At 37.7% G+C, this 14,353-nt stretch overlaps 1 protein-coding gene across 1 annotated transcript in view; it reads right to left on the bottom strand.

The window, feature by feature from the left end:
- The window catches only part of LOC127415474 (neuropeptide Y receptor type 1-like), a 33,193-nt gene extending 27,709 nt beyond the window's left edge, over positions 1–5,484 (bottom strand). The window contains exon 1 of the mRNA XM_051654248.1: positions 5,412–5,484. The gene's annotated coding sequence lies outside the window, so the exon portion shown is untranslated. The remainder of the gene's footprint in view (positions 1–5,411) is intronic.
- Positions 5,485–14,353: the final 8,869 nt, after the last annotated feature.

Raw genomic sequence — 14,353 nt, 5'->3', positions numbered from 1 at the left:
GACCGTGCCGTGACCTTCGTCACCCGGAGAGCGAGGTCGGTCACCGAGCACAGCTCCTGCATCAATCCTGGGGTGGAAGTACCCTCATGCAATTCCTTTAGCACCTTGGCTTGGTGGACTTGCAGAAGTGCCATGGCATGCAGGGCGGAGGCAGCTTGTCCAGCGGCACTGTAGGCTTTGACCGTCAGGGACGACATAAACCTACAGGCCTTGGATGAGCATGGGAAAGCATGGGAAAGCATGTCCATCATTTCCGCGTCAGCCTGTGACTGGCCGACCGTACCCGAGGGGGGGAGCCCAGCTGAGGCTTCCGCGTCTGACTGGACGAGCCCGCTGTCCAATGCTGCGCTCAAGAGCTCATCAGCTTCGCTGTGATATGAGCCGGCGGACTCATCCGGAAGCCCAATCAGGGCAGACGAGTGTGCTGGGGAATGGGAGGTTCGTGGGGGGATTTCCGGTGGAGGTGGTCCCATTGGGGTCCCCAAATCGCCCCCAGTGCTAGCCGCGCTGGCCTCATACCTGTAGGTAGAAGGACCGAGGCGGGGAGCTGCTGGGGTGCAATGTTGCCATGGTCATGTTCTCGCAATGAGTACATGATCCATCCACGAACGCTGTCTTCATGCGGGTCGTGCCCAGACACGAAAGACAGCGATCGTAACCATCAGAAGTTGAGAGATAATGACCGCAACCAGGAATAACACACAAACGGAAAGGCATCTTTAAAAAGACGTGTCTTTAAAAAGATGTTCCATGTGTGCCGCTCTTTTAGAGAAATATGCTCTTTTAGAGAAATATACTCTCTTATTTCTGCCGAAGCACCCAGGGGCGTTCTCTGCAGTACACCAGTGCAGAGGAGGGAGAAGCCGCTGAAATGCGCCATCAGATCCAGCAGAGGTGAATGAATAGTCAGCTCAGTAAACATCGACCGTTCGGCTCCGAAAGAGAAAATCTGAATGAGTGGTTGCATACCAGCTCCTTTTATACCCGTATGTCCGGGGGAGTGGTATGCAACTACAACTCGCCAATTTTCATTGGCCTTTAATCAAAGACCAGAGGTGTCTCGGGCTCCCAAGAGTGACCCCTAGTGTCACTACATCGACACAACGTCGCAAGGCAAGGCACTTAACTCCAGGTTGCTCCAGGGGATTGTCCCTCAATAAGGGTTAAGTGCCTTGTAAATTGCTTTGGAGAAAAGCATCTGCCAAATGCATAAATGTAAATTACAACTCAAATGTTTCTTACTACACTGAAAAAGGGAAAGCAGCTCTATTGGAAATACTAAACCAGTACACTTTAAATCAATTAAATACATTTATGTTTGAAATGAAAACATACTTATATTGCGTAAAGTCCAAGTGATATTCAACACAGTCATCAAAAAGTGATATCATCACATTGCTATGAAATGTTCAAATGGATTCAGACAGATAATGTTCACTCAACGTGATTTTTACTGCTTGATCAATTAACTTATTTAAAATGAGCTGATGCAACACAATTCTTTTGCATTTAGTATGAACTTAATTTAAATGTGTCCAATCCCTCTATGTTCACTTAATCCAATTGTGTTGGGACTATGTGAATAATCTTTGTTGCATCAATGTATGGCTGAAACTGGGCAATGGATTTCCAGTTCCCTCCATGCTTTGCATGGGACTGGATTGGGAGAGTACATTTTAAAAGTAAGTGTACTTTAATGTATTTCTACAGAAAATGAAACAACTAGGAGGCTTGTTAGTATTTAATTGTTCTGTTATATTGGGATTTAGAGGAGTTACTGTTATGTTTCATTTTTTGAGAGGTTACCATTGCGGAGAAGAGTGGAGCTAATGGTTAGATCGAGGTTGGGTATGCTACTATTAAGCAATCAGTGTAGTCTTTTACTCATGAAGCAAATACTGAGGGAAACTCAGTATAATGACTGATTGGGGATCTGTATAAACTCTCAGCAGCACCATACTTGTTATACAGTACAAAAAAATAAACATACTGTATATACTGTATAATGTGCTTATGCGTTTGTTGCTAGCAAGGAACACGCTGCAAGGTTCAATAGAAGTATTTGAATAGGTTACATTCAAATGAGGTTAACTCAATTAATTTAGGTTTTTGTTACAAAGTATTTGAGTAGAGCCTACATTTTAATTTAATATGAAAGAAGCTAATTTTCATTGTGTGGAACTAATGTCCACAACTGAATTAAGTTAAACCAACTATATTTTTTGAAGTGTAATTTAAAATCCTGTACGCTTCATACGAGGAGCATGATTTGTGTAAAGTGCTCCAAATCTGTCACTTATGAGGATTCATTATGGTTATGAAGCTGTCTTAGAAGGCAGCTGCCTATGTAGGCTAGATTTTGGAATAGAAGTAGTATGTCTACCTTTGTGGAGACTTCTGAAATGCATTTAAATATTAAATTCCCAGCACAAAGTGAAGAAACTGTTCACTGTCAAACCTCACCACAGCTTATCTGTGATTAAGTCTTAAACCTGCGTCAGAAAAAATATACAGGTGCATCTCAATAAATTAGAATGTCGTGGAAAAGTTCATTTATTTCAGTAATTCAACTCAAATTGTGAAACTCGTGTATTAAATAAATTCAATGCACACAGACTGAAGTAGTTTAAGTCTTTGGTTCTTTTAATTGTGATGATTTTGGCTCACATTTAACAAAAACCCACCAATTCACTATCTCAAAAAATTAGAATATGGTGACATGCCAATCAGCTAATCAACTCAAAACACCTGCAAAGGTTTCCTGAGCCTTCAAAATGGTCTCTCAGTTTGGTTCACTAGGCTACACAATCATGGGGAAGACTGCTGATCTGACAGTTGTCCAGAAGACAATCATTGACACCCTTCACAAGGAGGGTAAGCCACAAACATTCATTGCCAAAGAAGCTGGCTGTTCACAGAGTGCTGTATCCAAGCATGTTAACAGAAAGTTGAGTGGAAGGTAAAAGTGTGGAAGAAAAAGATGCACAACCAACCGAGAGAACCGCAGCCTTATGATTGTCAAGCAAAATCGATTCCAGAATTTGGGTGAACTTCACAAGGAATGGACTGATGCTGGGGTCAAGGCATCAAGACACAGACATGTCAAGGAATTTGGCTACAGTTGTCGTATTCCTCTTGTTAAGCCACTCCTGAACCACAGACAATGACAGAGGCGTCTTACCTGGGCTAAGGAGAAGAAGAACTGGACTGTTGCCCAGTGGTCCAAAGTCCTCTTTTCAGATGAGAGCAAGTTTTGTATTTCATTTGGAAACCAAGGTCCTAGAGTCTGGAGGAAGGGTGGAGAAGCTCATAGCCCAAGTTGCTTGAAGTCCAGTGTTAAGTTTCCACAGTCTGTGATGATTTGGGGTGCAATGTCATCTGCTGGTGTTGGTCCATTGTGTTTTTTGAAAACCAAAGTCACTGCACCCGTTTACCAAGAAATTTTGGAGCACTTCATGCTTCCTTCTGCTGACCAGCTTTTTAAAGATGCTGATTTCATTTTCCAGCAGGATTTGGCACCTGCCCACACTGCCAAAAGCACCAAAAGTTGGTTAAATGACCATGGTGTTGGTGTGCTTGACTGGCCAACAAACTCACCAGACCTGAACCCCATAGAGAATCTATGGGGTATTGTCAAGAGGAAAATGAGAAACAAGAGACCAAAAAAATGCAGATGAGCTGAAGGCCACTGTCAAAGAAACCTGGGCTTCCATACCACCTCAGCAGTGCCACAAACTGATCACCTCCATGCCACGCCGAATTGAGGCAGTAATTAAAGCAAAAGGAGCCCCTACCAAGTATTGAGTACATATACAGTAAATGAACATACTTTCCAGAAGGCCAACAATTCACTAAAAATGTTTTTTTTATTGGTCTTATGATGTATTCTAATTTTTTGAGATAGTGAATTGGTGGGTTTTTGTTAAATGTGAGCCAAAATCATCACAATTAAAAGAACCAGAGACTTAAACTACTTCAGTCTGTGTGCATTGAATTTATTTAATACACGAGTTTCACAATTTGAGTTGAATTACTGAAATAAATGAACTTTTCCACGACATTCTAATTTATTGAGATGCACCTGTATAACCCATTTTAGTTCCCTTTGGTTTTGCACCAGTGATACTTGCACACTTATTTTTTGCATTACTTTCCTCTTCATGTAACATGTAACTTTAGTCTGTGTTTCTTGGTTATAATAGAGTAGGGTTGAGTGTTTTTTTTTTTTTTTTCGAATACAAATAATAACAAAACAGCACTTCTCCCTGTTCTCTAGCAAGTGTGAAGGCATGTAAATTAAAGCTTTTTGATGCCTGAGAGTTTGCTTTCTCACATTAATACCTTGGGTTGTAATGCATATTTGAAACAGCTATGAAGAGAAAAAGTAAGATAATTATCATAATGATGAATGTCTTACATGCATAACAATTATATGGTGAAAATTACCACAAGCCTTTGGTGTGTGTTTTTTTTTTTTTTTTTTCAAAGCTCATGTTAAGAGGTTGGCTCTTAAAGAGTTTTAACATGAGAATATATTTACATATTCCCAAAGTAATAAAAACATGAATATGCATAGAAGCATGACAGCAGATGCTGGTAAAGTCCACAGACATTCACATTCTCCTTGCTGTCTTAAGTTAGAATGAGAGGACGAGAGGACATAGGGATCATTCACATAAACAGCCTTCTAATATTGACACAAATATGCATATCTGAAGAATGATCAATTACACAGAAAGAAATGTATGACGGCTGGGATGTTGTTTATTGAATATTCAGATGAATTATGTAATGTACCAATAGCCTTTGTTAAAAACAGAACTTTGGATGCAGATTTATCCAGGCTGCACATGAACAATCTGTCAACTCACTCTCACTCTCTGTCACGTGTCATTAAGTAGAATAGAATAGAATAGAATAGAATAGAATTGAATAGAATAGAATAGAATAGAATAGAAGAATAGAATGAGACAGAACAGACCAATAGAACGGCATAGAGAAGAAAAAGACATAAGCATAGAATAGAATAGAATAGAATAGAATAGAATAGAATAGAACAGAACATAATAGATCAACAGAACAGAAAAGAACAATAGTCCTATAGAATAGAATAGAATAGAATAGAACAGAAACAGCTATCTTCACCAAAACCTTACTGACAGTATACTGCACACTCCATCCGATCTTAACTGAAGACCATCGGCGTCTCCAACGACTAAAAAAGTATTTAACATCTTTCAAACAACCTTTTCAGGCTCTCTGCATCCATCAATAAAGGCAGCAAAATCCACACTGGCAGTGTATGAAGGGTTTTTCCTCATGAAATAAAAAGGTTCCATTATTTCCATTCAATAATATAGCATGTCATAAACTCTCTCGCTGCTCATAGCGCATCGGTCTCTCTGTCTTACCATGTATTGCGTGTGCAAATCCTCTCCTCGATGTTATAGCTTGATACGTAGGTCTTAGATGTACTGTTCACTCCAGTGCAGGGAGTAACTTGTGCTTTGAAGAGGTGAGGTTTATCAACCAGACCTGAAGCGCAAGAAGGAGGTGTCACATATATCGAGTGCTCGCACACACACGGACTCGTAACGCAGCGGTGTATGAGGAATTTCATTCTCGTGCTCTGTAAAGATTGATTTCACTTCATTACTGTGTTGGGTCCCAGAGACCATGCTGAACGTGTAGCCTATAAATATTAAGCAAATAGTGATTGAAAAATGTGCCTATTATTTTCTCTGTACATTTTTAAATATTTTCCTCATACCTATTTAAAACCCAATAGACAGGCATTGCTCCTTATCTAGGATCATATGTGTTTGTGTGTGTGATCCCACTTTTTTTTTGTTTTTTGTTTTTTTAAATACAATAAACAAATCTTTTGCATGTGCTCATATTAATACCTCCCTCACCCTAAACATACAAATGTTCTACTTTTGGAAGTAGAAATCATTTCAATGAGTTCTAAAATGGGAAAAATCATTATGGACCTCATACTTCAATGTTAAGTATGTTTTGGAGGGGCTTGGGTCTTACAAATCATAAGGATGACTGTAAGTGCCAGTAGATTAGATCATAATATCTCCTTATTGAGATAGAATTGACTAATATTGCTTGGAAGACTGAACTGTGCTTTTCCAAGTTTATACTAATGACAGATAAAATTAAATATAGAATTAAGTACAATATTCATTAGTATATAAATTGTTTTAGGAAAAACATTATTAAATCAAGAGTAGCAGCTATAAATAATGTGCTTAGTCGACAACTGAATAGAATAATAGGAAATTATTATGGTAACACTTTACGTTAATGTTCCCTTTGTTAAGGGTTTATTAAGGGGTTCATTGATGTTCAGTTATAACAAAATTAATTAAAAAAACTTTAATGCAACAATTGCCAAATCATGAGCATTTTAATGTTATAAATACTTAATAAAAACACTATCATTATTCAAACTTATATTAATCAAAACCATAAAATGCCCTAAATGATAATTTGTCACAATGCAGAAAAAATAGACTATTATAGACCCCGTTTCCACCTTGTATTAAGATGTGTTTCAGGTGATCCGATCTGATCCTAAATACAGGTCTAAACTGGGTCTAAAACATTTTGTGATCAGATCACAAAAACCACATACAAATGTGGTCAAAATCGCATTTCACCACTTCACATTTGCGATGTAAACGCTAATCCGTCCTGTATGCCTCCTGGCAGCAGTGAAGCACCACCCGTCACCTATCAATCAACTGCTGCTAAAATAAGAGTTTAAAGTCTGCCGTTTACGAGTGGATTTAAAAGGAAATAACCGTCCGATCGGTAAATTTAAAAAAGTGGATACATACACAGTCACAAGAGCTTCATGGATCTTCTTTAGTGTGTCTGATATCAACACAGATAACAAGCATGAACACTTGAAGCTCCTTTAATACAGGTAACACACTAAAATAACAGATAATTCTGCTTGACATGTTGCGTTTGTGCTTAGATTCAATTTCAACCGCATCTGGGCCTTTTTTCATGCTTTCTTTGTGTTTTCTGACTGTTGCGCTTTATTATCACGCAGTAACACACTGACATAGTGATTGATATATTCCGTCATCAAACAGAGACCCTCCCCTCCAAATCCGAACACAAGTGGTCAAAGGAGACGCATTTAAGCGACCAGGTGTAAACAGCCATGTGTCTCACCTGACCACATGTGACTGGATCACCTGAGACACATCTTAATACCAGTTGGAAATGGGGTCATAGTTTCCGAATGAATTATTTAGCATGCTTTTCTTGCTTTTTAGATATATTTTTTAGATATAACATTAGATTTTTCACCCAAGACAGTTTACAGGCAAGTAAAAACTTTTGTAGAAAATTGCGTAAGGTAAAAGCAGATATAAACTTTTGGCTATTTGGTGCTTACAGTTGCATTGATCGCCGCATATTTTACATCTTAAAATCTGTGGTATAAGGGCAAAATAAACTGTACCACCACATTCCTGAGAATGAGAGCTTTCATTTGATATATGACATGTCAATTTAAGTGCTATGAGAAAGTCTTTTATATTCACATTAGGCTAATATTTCTATATTATTACCTCTAGGTGGCGCGTCTTTGCGACGTGGATGCTTTCAGCCCTAATTTTGTTATTTTATGTAACATAAATGCCATATTGATGGTATTCTATGAAAAGTCCAGATTCTAAGCTTCTGACTTATGTATCAGAGGACTTTAAAGTTTAAGTGTAGTGGCGCTTATGATCACTTATTTCACGATATAGCGGATAAAAGGGGTTTAAGTGGTTAAAAAATAGGAACTATGTCCACTTTGTGTTTATATTAATTACTTTAATGTCTTGACTAATTTGTGTTGTGACATTCCTTGTCATGTTGTTGTCAAAAGAATGGTGCCACTCAAAGTCGTGTCCCAACTTACCTAGTCCTAGTTGCCTAAAGTCCTCTGCAAAAACAGGTTCTGCAGGTCTTCAAGCTCATTCACATAATAAATCACATAATAAAGCCTGATGACCATTAAACCATAATCTATGCTCTATACTTTATGTACATAGGTTTCTAATGTTTGCAACTCTTTTCATATGTACCCACTTTACATTAAGATACATTTTAATAGGGTAGTAGTGATGAATAAATGTTATTAAGCATTTATAACATTATATATATTATATATAGTTCAAATGGCTCTTTATTTGGCAAGTATTGCACAACAGTCACTCATTTTATTCATGTTGTTAGAACCACATAGTAATAGTTTATAATGCATTTATAAATGAGTTATTGGTAATTAATGAACCATTTATAAACCATTAACAAAGTGAACATTAATGTAAAGTAATATTGCCAATATGATTTATTTAATGGTTGACTGTGGGAGTTGATCATTGATACTGAAAACAATCGATGGCTTCATAACTGGTAAGGTTGTGCCTTTTTAACAACTCAGAAAACTCACCCTTGGACTTCAAATAGAAATCTATTAAGTTGCTATAATAAATGTCATAACTGTCATACCTTATTATTTTAGTGCTTATCTACTGTAGTGCATGTGTACATCATATAATCTCTTCCTTCTGGTTTGACAGATCTGTAAACAACCACATTAAGATTAAATCAAACTTGACCCTTCTAAACGTCAAGAAAATGTAATGCTCAGTCAATGGCACACTCCCATTAGATATACAGTAGCTCTGTCATTAAACACACACTGTGTTTTCTGGAACAATCCATATCAGTTCTAGTGTGGCACTTCTTGTTCAAATGTTTAATCTGTCTTGCAGGTTTTATCTGGACTTAGCTGAGGCTTCCTGGTGCTCTTGTAAATGATATTTCCCAGCAGTGTTGTTTTTCCATTCACAGACCACCGAAAAAGTACTTTCACTGCACTCTTAGCATGTTGTTTAATCTTTTTATTTTTGAATTTTCAAACCGCAGATGTGAAGGACAGTGATGTTCGCTTTAATGACTATGTGCCAACAGCAGTGCAGATTTTGACAAGCTTCACTGAAACCATTACATGGTGGTAATGTTCCTCTGGGTTATAAAACTAATCTCACAGTTCTCATATCCCTGCAACCTATCAGGTATTAATTTATGTATTACCACCAATTTCAGATGCAAAGAAAAGTACCACAGCTGGCAAAATGGTGAGAAATTTGGTTTGTGTTTGCAATAACATTTTACAAATGTAAATGTAAGTAACAAGTCATAATTTAAAGGAATATTCCATGTTTCCACAGACAATACTTGAAGTATACCTTGACTCGTACCTCAGTTTGTATCATATAAAAGAAAGAATGGGTGTAATGGGAACGGGACATAATTTCAAGCAAACTCTGGCAAAACATTTTTATCAAAGAATCAGCTATATTCACAACATAAATATAATATAACAGCTTACATCTGCAGAGAAAATGAAGCCAATTAAATGGTAAACTTGAACTAAGTTACATGCTAATCAGAATGCGTAACTTACATTGTGAATGCCATTTCTTTAAAAACACGCATAACGTAACGCAATATCCTAAATGGTCTAAACGTGAGGAATTCACAACAGAGGCACTTTAAAAATGGTTAATACCGCAGTGTTTCATTATATGATATTATTACACAGCGCTCTGAAAAACTCTATTCTGATTAGTCAATGGCGCCATCTAGTGGTCTAATATGCCTGAGTAACAACCGAACATCCAGGGATAAATACATAGAAGACCGGTCATCCGGGTATTTCGAGTCATCTTTCCTACTTCTCGGATCACTGTGCGATCTTTACAAGTAAGCTAATAAAATGATTTCAACTTGAATCAATGTTTCATGTCCATTTATTTATTTGGCTAATAGTCTTGTAATAAGGTGGATAATGAGGCATATGGTCATTTTCACAAAATAAACACTGACAGAACTTCAAAGCAAATCAGAGGTGGAATTCGGCTGTTCAGCAATTTTTCACATTATAACATAATTTCAATGCAAAACAGAATTTTATGTCATTTTATTAATTTTTTTAATTGGTTTGTAGCCGCGTAATAAGCGGGATAATGTACAGTCAGCCGGTTGTTATCACAAAATAAAACCCTTCAGTGGGATACGAGACCTCACTGCTTTGTCTTGTCTGGGTTTATTTTGCAATAACAGCTGGCTGACTGTACATTATCCCATACGAATAGCATGTTAGCGTCAGCATTAGTGCCATGAATGCATAATGTAAACAAAACAAATTAAACATTATCTACTGCATATGTACATTACTATATATCATTGTGGAGTGGTTAAACCTGATTGATCTTGCTGATTATAAAATCATCCCAATAATGAATATTTAGGAGAAATACTGTCCTACATGAGATCTACTACCTTATGAGAAACTTATTTTGTTTTTTTCCCATTAAATATTTCTTTTCAGGAATACACAGTGTAATATTGGTTATTTTGTGGCAGGGCAGTGACTTTTGTATTTATCAGAGAAATGTGGATATTTTAAAATATTTACTCTTTATACATCCTGAGGAAATTTACGTTGCAACAACAAATTCTTTGTACAATAATTTTAGCAATCTGACTGCTTAGTCAAGGACAAGATATTATTTCCTCTTGACAGCTTGTCATTAAGAAGGTGAGCAGTTTATAAACTATTTCAGCATGTACATTACCTTGAAGTCTGCCACATTTGTCAAAAATAGTTCCCTGTAATTACTCCACACCATAAACACACACAAAAAAAATTAAAAATCTCCCACATGGCCTCAACCTAAGTTTGTTGCTTTTATTATTTAGATATGAGCACAACATAGGAAATTAGACTGATCCTGCAATGTTCCATGGTTGTAGAGATCTGTGTGGCACTTGTAGCAGGGGAGTGTTCACATGGTCCCCACACTTATCCCATGGGAACGGGATTTTAGCGCAGCACCTAATTCACCATTCTCTCTCTGAGTCAGGCTGGACTGAAACCAAAAAGGAGCTATTATCCAAGTATAAGACTATACAGTGTTTGTCAAGACAGTTTTAGATTAATAAGCAAGACATTCACCACAATAAAAAGCTCTTGTGTCAGCAATTCCTATATACAGTGGCAAGAACAATTATGTGAACCCTTTGAATTTACCTGCATTTATGGATGAATTTTTCTTAAAATCTGGTTTGATCTTCATCTAAGTTACAATAATGAACAAACAATCTGTTTTAACTAATAACACACACATTATTGTATTGTTCTTGTACATAGTTAATACATCATTCAAACATTCACAGTGTAGGTTGGAAAAAGTTTGTGAACCCCATAAGCTAATGAAATTAACAAAAGCTAATTAGAGTCAGGAGTTGGCAAAGTGGGTTAGAGCTACTCTGACTTATAAAAAGCACTCAAACATTTTGAGTTCGCTAATCACAAGAAGGATCTGCTGACGTGGACCATGTCGTGCAAAAAAGAGATCTCCGATCAAGAACTGTTGCTTTGCATAAAGCTGGAAAGGGTGACAAAGTTATCTCGAAGAGCTTAGATATTCATCTGTCCACAGTTAGACAAACTGTCTATAAATGGAGACGATTTAGTACTGTGGCTTCTCTCCCTAGAAGTTGCCGTCCAGCCAAGATGACTCAAAGGGCACATTGCAGAATGCTCAAAGACACTCTAGGGTTCTTTTTTACATCTTTGAGCATTCTGCAATGTGCCCTTTGAGTCATCTTGGCTGGACGGCAACTTCTAGTGAGAGAAGCCACAGTACTAAATCATCTCCATTTATAGATCATTTGTCTGCAGTTAGTCCAAAACAAAGCTGCCAGGTTACTGAATGGCATTAGGAAGAGGGAAAGTATTTCTTCTGTTCTGGCTTCTCTGCATTTGTTACCTGTTAAATACAGGATTGATTTTAAGATTTTGCTATTTGTTTTTAAAGCTTTAAATGGCTTGGCACCACCCTGTTTATCAGAACTCCTTGTCCATCAGCATTCCTCCAGTCAGGGGCGGGTTTACGATTTCTGAGGCCCCAAGCAACCGACCAAGCTGAGGCCCCATTTTGAAAAATATTTTCTTTAAAAATTACATAAAATTTATTTTCAATCATAATTTTAAATTCATCCTATCAACCATTGTAGCCAAGTACATTCAAAATGTTTAATGAAATAAAAATATAGTTAAAGATAATTAATGCATGTTTTCCAGTTTTTCCACAATACAGAAATAAAAAAAGCAATATTTACCTACATAAATTTATACAAAACAATTTTTTTGAACAGGGTGTGCAAAACCTACTACTTCACCCAGTAACATTTTGGAATTCAGTTGTTTTTTATTAATTTTATAACCCAAAAATTATTTATTGTTGTCCAGTTTGCCATTACAATATGATACAGTATTTGTATTACTTTGAGGATTTGTTGTATACAATAGTAATATATTCCTGTCTTATTTACTTTACTTTCACCTGGAGCTTATATTCTGACGCTGAGGCTGTATTTTATGTAAGCATTGTTTGCAACATTCATAACTGTAGCAATAATAAAGCACCATGGCCCCTCAGCACACTAGAGCAGAAGGAAAAAAAACATTGCTGTTTATCAAGCGCTGAAACTTTGCTTGTTGCAGAACAATCTGGAATAATGTTAAACATTGTAGCAGTCCCCTCTTTGCAACCTGAACTTGTTCAGAAAGTTAAATCTTTGTGACACCTGAGCTAAAAAAAAAAGACAGTTCAACGACTGGTACATAACGCAGGTGTCTCGGCATGCATTTTTGAAACCTGAAGCTCTTATTAATTTGACACAGTGTCTAAAAATGTGCCAGTCCTCCGTGAGACACTGAAAAAACAGCGAGACACGGTGCAGCAGGTATGGACGTTCGTCCAGCACGTGTTTACACGGGAAAACAATGGCAGGACAGAGCAGACGCAGGCAAAAACACTGCCCATAACTCATCCGTTCGTGCATATCTGTGAGTGAGAGTGTGTGCGCCTATTTTTTCATAAATTACAAACACGAACCCTACTTAAAAAAACTCACCTGTCCCGACCCCAGTGGCTTCTAATGTGAACCGCTCTAAAAGCGCTGACAACAGCGTATTCACGCATCGAATTCGAATTTATAGAGAGGGCTTCTTCCTTGCATTTACCCAGAGACACTGAATCAAAGCCAGAACAACATACCACCCCTCAAGCATTTTTTGCAGAGCTTTCCTACAGGGGCAGGGGCCCCCTCGATGTCCGGGGCCCCACGCAATTGCGTGGTTTGCATGGTAGTTAAAACCGCTACTGCCTCCAGTACTCTCAGATCTTTGGACCAACTTCTCCTACAGATTCCACGCTCCTGCTTGAATTCGAAAGGAGATTATGCATTCTCTATAAATGGGCCTAAACTGTAGAATAGCCTACATTCGTACATTAGATCAGATCCCTCTTTTTTCAAATCGCAACTTAAGACTTACTTGTTTTCCTTGGCCTTTGAGTGATTGATATGTGAATTTTGTCTGTTCTTATGTGTTCTTGTGTTTTTGTATTTTATGTTACCTTTTCTTTTAAACTGCTTGTTTACTACTTGTACAGCACTTTGGCATACACTTGTTGTTTTTAAATGTGCTCTAGAAATAAATTTACCTTGACAGCTAAAGACTTGAAGGAATCATTGGAACTGGTTAACATCTCTGTTCATGAGTCTACTTTATGGAAAACATTAAACAGGCATGGTGTCAATGGCAGGACAACACAAAGGAAGCCACTGCTTTCCAACAAATACATTGCTGTGTGCATGAAGTTTGCCAAAGACCACTTTGACACTCCACAACACTGGGAAAATGTTTTGTGGACTGATGAAACTAATGTTATTGTTTGGGAAGAACATGCAGCACTACGTATGGTGTAAAAAGGGCACCAGATACCAACATGAACACATCATCCCAACTAGGAATGTAACAGTGTCACGGTTTCACGGTATACCGCAGTTTTCAAGAGACGGTTATCAAACCGTTGACATTTATAATTCACGGTACTGCCTACACGGTATTACTTTGATTTTTTTTCTAATGTCCAAGTAAAGGAATGAAAGATTCCATTGAAAATGTCAATTAATTTAAGAGAAAAATCTGCTACATTTACACATCATCATATAAACTCGCATACGTCTCCTGTTTCACTGAACCATCACTTCATTTTTAAAGCCACATGCACGGCAGAGAGAGCGCAGCACACTGAAATGTCAAAGCCTGAACCTTTTTTCCCTCCGCCAAGTGGCTGAAGTCTGCGGTCTGAGAATATTTTGGTCATTTACTTCCTCTTTATCTTTCGGCCTCTCGCTCACTCACTCATGTGAGCCCATGTGTGCAAGCATGGGTGGGACATGTCTTTTTCAC

The sequence above is a fragment of the Myxocyprinus asiaticus genome, chromosome 24, assembly GCF_019703515.2.
Source record: "Myxocyprinus asiaticus isolate MX2 ecotype Aquarium Trade chromosome 24, UBuf_Myxa_2, whole genome shotgun sequence".
Taxonomy (NCBI): domain Eukaryota; kingdom Metazoa; phylum Chordata; class Actinopteri; order Cypriniformes; family Catostomidae; genus Myxocyprinus; species Myxocyprinus asiaticus.
The sequence above is the reverse complement of the archived record's forward strand: the minus strand, read 5'-3'. Positions and strand labels throughout refer to the sequence as shown.